The following is an 11,525-nucleotide window of genomic DNA, read 5'->3' on the forward strand; positions in this document are numbered from 1 at the left end:
GCTCAAAACTGGAAAAAAAAGATATTACCAACTATGGATGATTGGAGACAGAAAGTATCATATTTTGCAGAGATGGCAAAAATATCCGCGTACCTGAAGGATCATTCACAGGAAAAATTTATCTCAATATGGAGAAGATGGATAGAATACATTCAGAGAAAGTATGAACTGAAAAATTATTATGTAGCTTTTGATTAAAAACTTAGAACAAAATTAGGTATACAATTTAAATTTTTTTTTTGTTGTAATTTACTGTTATTTTAGAGTCACAGTAATTTTGTATTAGTGTGTAATAATAATGAGTAGTTTTTGATTTGTATTGGATGATTGTGTATTTATTTCCTAGATTAGCTTTGGGAAGTCCTGGGGGGGGGAGGGGGGAAAGGGTTAGGTTTTTATTATAGATTTAGATGTATATATATATATATGTATGATTTTTCTTTAAGGAGGTGCCCGGTGATACCCCAACCGCACTGACGGGATGATTGAGGGAGAAAGGGAAGTAGGAAAGAGGGAGGAAGGAGGAGTGGCGGTAAGATAAGGAGGAGGAAGGTGTAGGTAGGTGAGAGGGGGGTGCGAAAGGGGGACACCGGACATCTCCGTGAATGTATTGTTTGATGTTGATTTCTTTTTGGTTGATATTGTGATAAAAGGTTTGTTTCTGTTTTTTAATGAAAAATTAATAAAAAATTTATTTAAAAAAAAACAAACTCAATTTCATTGAGGGCCGCATCAGCATTGCGGTTGCCCTTGGGGGGCTGGGTGGGTGTGGCCAAGGTGGGTGTGGCCTATTGGTGGGTGTGGATGGAGTGGGTATGGCTTACTGGGTGGGCATGGCCAGCTCTACATCGTTTGCATCAAGGGTGCCTGTGGGGGCCTGGGCAGGAGTGGGACAGATCTGAGGGTCTCTGGCAGAAGGGGGTGGGACTGGGGCAAGCATCAAGGTATGGTCCATTTCTTCATTCCTCACAAAGGGTGACACCTCCCCAGCAAACACCCAGGGGGCAGGGCTGACACGGCAGGGGCTGGTTCCTTGCTGTTTCTAGATGGCCTTGTGGAGCTAAGACTGAATGCGTTTCAGCATAGATTGCCACCACAAAATTGTACATTGGCTCCCGGCCAGCCTGGGCCAGGGCCAAGGCAGCGGGGGCTGTTCCCTCACTGTTTCCAGTGTTTGACATGTCTGTCCTAAATGGATTATTTTGGACAGAGAGCTTCAATTCATTGCAAAGTTCTGGAGGGAGTTCGTTAAGCTTATTGGATCTACTCAGGGGCTCTCACTGGCTTTTCATCCAAGTACTAATGGGGCGGCTGAATGTGCAAACTCAATGGAGGAACAGTACCTCAGATGCTATGTTAATTACCAGCAGCCTAATTGAGCTGATCTTCTGCCTTTCACTGAAGTAGCCTATAACAATACTGTGCACAGTAGCACTGGTCTTGCACCATTTAAAATAGTTACTGGGAGGGATTTTGTGCCTATACCTGAGTACCCCCAGGAGCCACCTACCTCGCAAACTTTGGATCAGTGGGTGACCTCCTTTCAAAGTGTTTGAGCGAATGTAAAAAAAGCCTTAACCCAAGCCGCTAAGGATTACAAGGAGCAGGCTGATAAGAAACATTCCCCTCAAAGACCATTTTATGTTGGGGAAAAGGTTTATCTTTCAGATAAGTATTTCAGATTGAGGTTACCCAGCAAAAAATTGGGGCCAAAGTTTCTGGGTCTTTTTCCTATCACCAAAATCATAAATCCTGTTACCATGGAGTTAAAGCTTCCACGGCTTTTGGGGAAAATTCACCTTGTGTTCCATTGTAGTCTGTTGAAACCTGTTTCCGAGTCTTCTTTAAGACGTATTCCAAAGAAACAACCAAGTCCAATAGTGGTGGAGGGGGAAACACATTATGAGATAAAACTAATTCTTGATTCTAGGTTGTACAAGGGGAAGTTACAATACCTTTTTCAGTGGAAAGGCTATCCATTGTCAGAAGCTACATGGGTGAAATGTACAGATGTGAAAGCAGAATGGTTAATATAGAAATTTTACAACAAACATCCTCACAAGCCTCAAGGAAATACCTTTTTGTTTCCCCTACAGGAGATTCTTTCCTTTTAAGGTGGGCCAACTGTCAACTCTACAATGAGCCTGGCTGCAGCCATCTTTCTCTTCATTCTATGTTCATAGAACGGAGGGAGGGGGGCTTGCCCAGGTGCTTCACTGGTCAAAATAATCTTCTGTCCTGTGGGAACCAAGGTCATCTACTGCTCTTGTGATCAGGGACTGGGCGTTGTATAAGAAAGACTGCCAAATGAATGTATTGGGGAATGTAGTGATGGCATAATTTGGTGGGTGGGACACTATACTTTGTAACTGGGAAATTTTTAGTGGGAATTTCAGACTTGGTTTCACTTTTGATCATGCTGATACTTTGTAACTAATAAACATGTTCTTTGAGGAATTTTCAAGCCTTGGAGTTCTGCTTTATTTGTCTCTGTCTGTTGGAACCATGACAACAGCAACTAGTGGCCCCAGTGGTCATGAGATCACAGAAGAGAAGCCCCACACCATTGGACAATGCTGCCTCAACCATGTTCAAACACGTTTTAGAGAAAGATGAGTGGTTTTCAAAACATAAAAATCTCTGCTTGATGCAGGATGGACTAGCACAGGTGGGAGGAAGACTCTATGTCCCTGCCGCGCAAAGATTAAAAACTATGCAAGTTTCCCATGATTCAAAACTTCAGATTTGTGAAGACCCTACACCTGATAAAAAGGCAATTCTGATGGCCATCGTTGAAAAAAGACATGGAAAGTTATGTGGCCAGGTGCCCTATTTATGCTGCAGCAAAGCGAAGGCAAGGGAAAATCCCTGGTCTTTTGCAGGTGGTAGCGAGCCCTTCAGAGATTTCTATGGATTTTATTGTGGAATTGCCAGACAGTTCAGGAAATACAGTTATCTGGGTCATAGGTGATAAGCTGCCTGGGAAAGCCAAGGGAAATAATCAAAACAATTAAAAAACGAAAGTTAGAATATTTCGGACATATGATTCAACACCCAGAAAAATACGGCATACTACATTTAATCTTCCAGGGAAAGATTGAAGGCAAATGAGGTCCAGGCAGAAGAAGAACATCATGGCTTCAAAATCTAAGGGACTGGTTTGGACAAAACTCAGCAGCACTTTTTCGTGCGGCTGCTGATAAAAACAGGATCACCAACATGATCGCCAATGTCCGATAACAGATATGGCATAAGAAGAAGAAGAAAGGTCATAACAGACTTATTCTCAAAGCAAGTCCATTTCATTCCATGCCAAAAGATCCCAACTGCTAAAGTCTTAGCTAAAATGTTCCTTCAAAATATTTATTGGTTGTATGGAGCCCCTCAGCACATAATTTCAGACAGGGGCGTACAGTTTACTTCAAAGTTCTGGAAGACCTTTTTGGACCTATTGGGCATAGAACAAGACTTGGGTTCTAGTCATCATCCTCAAACGAATGAGGGGACAGAATGAACAAATTCAGTTCTGGAGCAGTACCTTAAATGCTTTATCAATTACCAGCAGGACAATTGGATTGATCTCTTGCCCTTTGTTGAAGTGGCATATAACAATGCTGTTCACTCCAGCACAGGGTACACTCCCTTTCAAATTGCCATGGGACAGATGTTCAACCCTATGCCTGAATTACCAACAAGTGAGCCCACCTCCCTTCCCTTAAGGAATGGATGAATAAATTGCAAAAATCCTGGCCAATAGTCAGAAAAGCTCTAGATTAAGTCAGGGATGCTTATAAAGCTCAGATAAAAAGAGAAGGGAACCCAAACATTTTTGCATTGGGGACAAAGTCTATTTATCCACTGCAATCACTGCAACCTTCCAAGTAGTTAGGACCCAAATTTGCAGGTCCCTTTCCAATCAAGCACATCATAAATTCAGTTACTGTGGAATTGGAACTCTGGCTCTGTGGATACTCCTATGCAGAGCAATTAATTGCATGGTGGACGGCTTGAATAAAATGAAAATACAGTGCAAGAAGAATTAAACCACTTTGGATCTTCTCAATGGAACTCAGCCATTGGGTTTTACATGTCTTGAGCAAGAAATTGATACACAATGCATTTCTTAGCTATAATTTGCCTATGCTTTGCTAAAGGGAAATTTAATTATACTCTTACTAACAAACTGAACTGATTTGAACGATTGATATGCCCTAACAAAAAAGAGCAAGAAAAAAGAGAGCACAATAAAATAATTGGGTGGGGTTTGAAATTATTGGGCTGTAACCTGGAATAATCAACAAATGGAAATAAGTAGCTGAAAATTAAACCTTCTTGGGAATTAATAATTATGTTTAAAAATGGTACTGCTATTTAACACTTCAGGAATAATAATTGGGATCAAGGTATGAAATGTTTCTAATATTTTATAATATGTAATTCTGCCTTGTACCGAGTGCCATGTAGAATTGCTTGAGAATTATAAGAAAACCACAAAGAAAACGCTGCAATTTTGAAACAATATATGTCTCCATCCCAAATATTTTACCTGACAGAATGGTCTGGAAAGACAATAACAAAAAGTTTCCAGTTGTAACCCACTCAATTTATTTTGCCTAAATGACCCAGAAAGAAGAATGGATTTTAATATTTAAATGCAAATATCTGAAATCTTCACAGTTGCTGTAACCGCAGCATTGCCTTTCTAAAGAAAATTAAGAAAGTGTATTGCTCATTTTCTCAAAAATAGAATCTTGCTCTCTGTGAGACGGTATTTTTCTTAAATCTCTTTTCCTTAAAAGTATTCCATGAATCTGAATGTAAGGACCCACCCCACTTTGCATCTTAAGAAGACAGAACTCCTGGAATATTTCTTCCAACAGGCATCTTTATTAAGAGAAAGCTGGATGCAGGCGTTCTAGACAGGACTTGGGTCCAAGCTCTCCCATTCAAGGTTTTAAGGGATCCCCCATTAGCCACACCCCATCACCCCCTTCTCCCAGCGACAATCCCAGGNATGAAAGCTAATGACCCCCATTGTTATTGTTAGTCCTTTTGGTGATATCCACATCCAGTCCCTTTGAAGTAGGCTGAAGGAAGTGAGGGCCATAAAGCCCCTTTGTTCACCCCCTTCCCTTCATCGTATGACAGAATCCAGAGAAGGCAGAAATGCGGTTTTTCATAGTTGATAACTAGAGATGGAATATATTTGGATTATATTTGGAATATATTTGGATTCTGATAGAGATGGAATATATTTGGATTCTAGTCTAGTTTAGTCTAGTCTTTTATTAGATTCTGAACAATCTCTTTGGAATAAGCCACGATTGACAGTCTATGCAAGAAGGGAGTTTACATGTGTTTAATAACAGCATGGAAGATGAAACCATAGTATTTCTGCACAGTTAAATTTGTATTTGATGGCTATTGCAGGGATAGATTGGTGAGAATGATTTGGGGCTTAAAGAGAAATTGAGAAGACCGGAAGGAATCAAGGGATCCCCAGAAAAAGAAGGAGGAAAAGAAGGAAGGGAATATTATTATATGTTACTCAATATTGAAGTCTCCTGATTGTCTCCTGTTCCCTAGATCATAGATGGGCTTCCATAAGAATTGAGAAACTGATCTGATTAACTCACCATTAAATCAGATCCTGCTCTGGGAGGAAACATTGTAGCATTTGCTGTGAAATTCTGGGATGGATGATTTTCCATTGGATGGCGTTCTGCCTCATCTCCCTATTTCTCTTCACATCTTCCCTAATTACAAGGACAAAAGGGGAAGTTTTAGCTTTGTAGGGAATCAGCATTTCCCTACAAAGAGAATGAAATATTTTAGGGAATATTTAAAAAGGTAGGATAGAATATTTCCCCTAAAGGAGAAATGGAGAAAAAATCTTAACAAAGACAAAACAGCCCCCAGTCTTCCTGCCTCAAGTAGGGCTAATCTTTAGAAATGCAGATCTGGTAATCCATTCAGAAAGACGGGGACATGATATTCATAAGAAAAATGCCTTCAGCCCCCACAGTTGATGGTATTAAGAATTTAAATTCCCCCATTCAGCTCCAAGGACAGGACAGGACCTTTAGGACATAATAGGATTAACCCACCACCTTTAAAATAACAAAAAGGCATAAGGTTCACTACATTGCACAACCCCATGGGTCATTTCAATCAGAACCCTATAGAGATCCATCCACTCTCAACTCCAATTGGTCAGCTGTCCCAGAACTGCATGCTGTTGCTGGTTCTGCTCTTCAATAAACAAGAACCTTCTTTCAAAAGCAGCCTCCACTTTTATTCCTGGCTTGGAACCGGACCTGAATTTTCTTTCAAAAGCTGCATGACAGCAAGACAGGTGGTGAATAAATTTAACAAATAAAATTTAAGTTTTTGTTTCTAGGTGTGAGCCGAAGCTATGAAAAGAACAGAGGATTAGAAAGTAGTGGTTAACTGCCATTTTTAGTGTTCCTTGATGGTCAGGTAAAGAGGATTTGTTTGTTCTTGCTTTCGTTATTTTTTTAAAATCATTTAAGATGGTGAAAATATTTAGTGCTCCTTCCTTCTCCCATTTTCTCCACAACAACCCCTGTGAAGTGGGTAGGGCTGAGAAAGTGATTGGTCCAAAGTCACCCACCTGGCTTTCAGGTGGGATAAGAACTACAGTCTCCTCGTTTCTAGACTGGTGCATTGATCACTAGATTAAATGCTAATGCTGGCCTGATCTGATTTTCTGACAGTGAGAAAAATTGTTCTGTAAGGACCTGCCCAAGCTGGTCCCTCAGGAAAGTAAAACTCTTGACTCCATTGAGGTTAATCAAAAGAACTTTTACTGAGAGAAAGTGAAAGCAAAAAGTCAGGCAGAAACTGAAGGTCCTGCATGAAGCACAAAGCAATTCTTTCACTTCCCGAAATCCAGTCCCTCATAACCAGTCCATTGGCAGTCAATGTGATGCTTCAGGGTTGTTTTGAGGACACTGAAGTGCTGGGTAGATAAAAAGGGCACCCTTAGGGCATGACGGCCTTGGAATCAGGCTGGAACTGGCTGGGAAGGACTCTGCTTTATCTCTGAAGATAATCCCCCTCCCTAATTCCCAAGCGGTTACAGCAAAAGTGAAAGCATCTGAAGAATGCCAGCAACCTTCCTCCCCCCTCCAACTGAATGGCAGGACACTAGCATGGTGGACCTGACATGCTGCTCCTCAATGAAATGACATCAGTCCTACAGAAAGAAACATAATAGAGAGGAAGAAAAAAGAAATTATGAAATTAAGGGAAACATTATTTAGGTTTATTAGGATATTGGTTATGAAAATGCTTTACAAATCTGGGAAGTCCTTTCATGCTACTAGGTATTGGAGCACTACCTTATGCCTGCGGGAATCTAAGATCTCTCTAACTTCAAAATGTTGCTCTCCCTCAACCATTAGTGGCTCAAGAGGCAGTGGAAAGCTTGGCCTAAGGGGGGAAATAACCTCAGGTTTTAATAGACTATAGTGGAACACAGAATGGACTCGATGAAAAGACTTTGGCAATTCCAACTCTATAGTCACAGGGTTTATAATGCGTTTAATGGGGAAGAGCCCCACAAATTTGGGTCCCAATTCCTTTGAAGGTTATAGAAACTGAAGGTGGTGGGTGGAGAGGTAGACACAATCACCAATGGTGAATGGTTTGGGTTCTGTGTGTTTCTTGTCAACCTGAGTTTTGTAAGCCTACCTGGCATCTGCAAGGGCTTTTCTCACTACTGGCCATGTATTTCGTAATTGGGAGAACCATTCTTTTAACGATGGCACCGGAGGTTCATTTAGAGGTGGTTCAGGTATAGGCTTAAATTCCTGACCTGTAGCCACCCTGAAGGGGGTGAATCCTCTGCTGCTATGTACAGAATTGTTGTATACCACTTTTGCAAAAGGCAACAAGTCAGTCCAATCATCCTACTGATAATTAATAAAGCATCTCAGGTACTGTCCAATACTGAGTTTGCTTGTTCACCCATCCCCCATTTGTTTGGGGGTGGTGACTGAAACTAAGCCCCTGATCAGTCCCAAGTAGATTAAGGAAGGCCTGCCAAAACACAGAAGTGAATTGCACCCCTCTGTCCAAAATGATGTGTTGAGGTGCCCCATGTAATTGGTAAATATGATGTAAAAATAACTTGGTTAGGCTCCATGCCAATGGAATTTTCAGACATGGGACAAAATGTACTTGTTTAGAAAACAAATCAGTCATGATCCATATAACAGTATTTCCTGAGCTTTCAGGGAGCTCCACTATGAAATCCATGGAGATCTCTCTCCAGGGTACTGATGTCTCAGCCATGATTTGAAGAAATCCTGAGATTTTTTCTTGTTTGGCTGAGGCACAAACTGGGCAACTTGCTACATAGCTCTCAATGTCCTTTTTGAAGGATGGTCATCAGAACTGTCTTTTTATCAGGTGTAAAATCTTTACAAAACCAAACTGTTGGAATTGTGGCTTTTCTCCAAAGCCATAAATCTTTGACTCTCTGGTACATAGAGCTTACCCCCTACCCCAGCCAGCTCGTCTTGGATCGATCAGACACTTGCATGAATTTGAAACCATGTGTCTTTTTTTAGCGCAACCTTAAGGGCTGCAGTCATTTCATTGTCTATGGGACATTTCAAGTTTGCCTATGCAATGATGGGATAAATTGCTGGTAAAAGTTAGCGAACCCAGGAAACTTTACAGTTGCTTCCTGGTTCTGGGTGGAGCCCACTCCAACACCACTTTGACCTTCTGAGGATCCATTTCAATTCCCTTACATGAAATATGATATCCCAGGTAATCTATTTTGTTTTGGTGGAATTCACATTTAGAGAGTTTGGCATACAACTTGGCAGCTTGTTGGACCACCTTCACCAGGGGTGAGGACCACCCTCACCAGCTTTATGTGCTCCACTTTCATTTCAGTGTAAATAAAATGCAATCTAAGTACATTAGCACCCCCTTACACAAGTGCTTGTGTAGAACCTCATTGATTACCGCAATTGCATGAACACTGCAGGGGCACCTTGTAGCTCAAAAAGGAGGACTTTGAACTGGAAACAGCCCAGTGAGCAATTGAAAGCGGTCTTCCATTCATCCCCTTCCCTGAACCTCACACAGTAGTAAGCCTCCCATAAGTCCAGCTTAGTGAATATCTTGCGCTTAGCCAAGTGGGCTAACATGTCCTTCATTAGGGATAAAGGGTAGACATTCTTCAGACACACTTCATTAAGCCCACTATAGTCTATGCATAAATGAAGGATCCCATCTTTCTTTTCTCAGAACAGAACAGGGGCTGCTATCCATGGTCATGCTGACTGGATGAAACTTTGGGCAAGATTCTTGTCAATAAACAGCCGTAGTTCCTCCAGCTCCCATGGGGTCATAGAATATAGTTTTGGTTTTGGGAGTTTATCCCCTGGCAGGATTTCTATAGCACAGTCTATTGGTTGGTGGGGAGGGAGTTCATCTGACCGCTTTTCACTGAACACCTCTCTCAAGTCCTGTTACTCCTTGGGTATGGTGGGGAGGTCCTTCCCCTGTGCAGTTGCCCCCAATTCCCACTGCAGGAGTGCTATCTTCTGAATTTTATCTCGCTCCCAGGAAGGGCAGCCCATTTGGATTTTTAGTAGGCCCCTCATCTAATTCATGTAGAGGTTCCATTTCTTTAGCCAAACCAGCTCTAGCACGAGGGGGCATTCCATCCCAGGTGCCACTATAAAGCTCAGAGTCTCTAAAAGGGCCCCCATTTGCATTTCTATGGGTTCTGTGACAAAGGTTGCTAGGATGCACCCTGCTACTGAACCATCCAGCTGGCAAAAAGCAATTGGGACTTTTAGCCATCTCAGCTGGATTTCCAGTTTCTCAACCAGCACTGGGTTGACTAGGCACCTGGTGCCATCTGAGTCTAACAGGGCCCTTAAGTTAGCCTATGGCAGTGGTTGGCAGGGTCGTGGTTTCCCATCATTTCCCCCCATTTTTAACAGTTCGGTCAGTGGCAAGGCAATTTCGGCAAAGGAGGGAATGAATTGCCAGTAGAAATTAGCGAACCCCAAAAAACTCTGGAGTTGCTTTCGGGTTCATGGGGTTGCCACTCCAGTTCTGCCCTCACTTTGGCTGGGTCCATTTCAACGCCTTCACTGGAAATCCTATATCCTAAGTAATCCAGGCGTATTTGGTGGAACTCGCATTTTGAAAGTTTTGCGTAAATTTTGGCATTTAATAGCTTTTTTAGCACTTCACGTACTAATTTAACATGCTCAGCCAGTATAGATGAGGTCTCAGTATAGATGAGGATGTTGTCAAAAACCCCTTATATAGGTGATTATACAGTACTTGATTTATCAATTGCATGAACACAGCAGGACCCCCCTGCAGACTGAAAGCCATGACATTGAATTGGAAACTTCCCAAGGGGTTGTTAAAAGTGGTTTCCCACTCATCTCCTTCCTTGATTCTTACTCGGTAATACGCCTCTCTTAGGTCTAGTTTGGTAAAAACGTTTCCTTTCGCCAAATGGGCTAACATGTCCTTCATCAATTATAATCCATGCACAGCCTCATCGACCCATCTTTCTTTTCCTTAAACAGCACTGGGGTGGTTACTCAGGATTTTGCTGATTGGATGAATCCCCTGGCTAAGTTCTTATCAATGTATGATCTCAGCTCTTTCAGTTCACAAGGGGTCATTGAATACATTTTTGGTTTGGGTAATTTTGCTGCTGGTAAAATCTCAATAGCACAGTCCGTGGTTTGGTGGCAGGATGTCACATTCCACCTCTCTGAACGCTTCTACTAAGTCTTTATATTCACTTGGGATGATTGGCTCTCCTGGCAGGGAACTAACTGCCGACTTCAAGGTTTCCAGGTGCTGCACCTGACTTTCAACTAGGCTACTGATTGGGATAGGAGGCAATGGTCCAGTTGCTAATCTTAAAGTCCTAACTCCATTCTCCCACCAAATCACGGGGTGCCATTTGTCAAGCCAGGCTAATCCCAGAATCACTGCTTCAGTCATTTTTGGGATCACCACAAAGCGGATTAACTTCCAATGCTCCCCTATTTCTAGACACACTAGTTCAGTTAGGTGGGTAGCTGGGGCTCCTCCTATGAAAGATCCATCGGCCTGCTCAAACCTCATGGGTAGAGGTAGCAATTTTGATATAATGTGCAGTTTTAGTATGGTAGGGAGCTTGATCAAGCATCGGGTGCATCCTGAATTGACTAAAACATTCAAGTCCAACTGAACCCCTGATTTTGGCACCACTATTTTGGCAGAAAAAGCAAAAGGTGGGACAGGCTGACTCACCATCGGGTCATCTCCCCCCCCCTCATTGCTGTCATATGGGTCTGGTGCAGGCAGGCATTCAGTTGGCTCATTTTGCTTCTCCTGGGGAGGATAGGTGACTTGTACAACCTGCCCCGGCTGGCTCAATTCAACTTCTCTTGTGTCTGCTGAGGTTGTTTCTTTGGCTTTGCCGGAGTTGTGGTCACACTTTTTGGCAGAGAGAAAGGGACCGG

The 11,525-nt window shown here is 42.3% G+C and overlaps 1 long non-coding RNA gene across 1 annotated transcript in view; it reads left to right on the forward strand.

Moving 5' to 3' along the window:
* LOC107286180 overlaps positions 1–2,324 on the forward strand; it is a 6,553-nt gene extending 4,229 nt beyond the window's left edge. The window contains exon 3 of the long non-coding RNA XR_001548848.1: positions 2,097–2,324. This is a non-coding gene — a long non-coding RNA (uncharacterized LOC107286180). The remainder of the gene's footprint in view (positions 1–2,096) is intronic.
* The last annotated feature ends 9,201 nt before the right edge of the window (positions 2,325–11,525 follow it).

The sequence above is a fragment of the Protobothrops mucrosquamatus genome, unplaced genomic scaffold, assembly GCF_001527695.2.
Source record: "Protobothrops mucrosquamatus isolate PMUCROS unplaced genomic scaffold, P.Mucros_1.0 scaffold257, whole genome shotgun sequence".
In the NCBI taxonomy this organism is placed as follows: Eukaryota; Metazoa; Chordata; class Lepidosauria; order Squamata; family Viperidae; genus Protobothrops; species Protobothrops mucrosquamatus.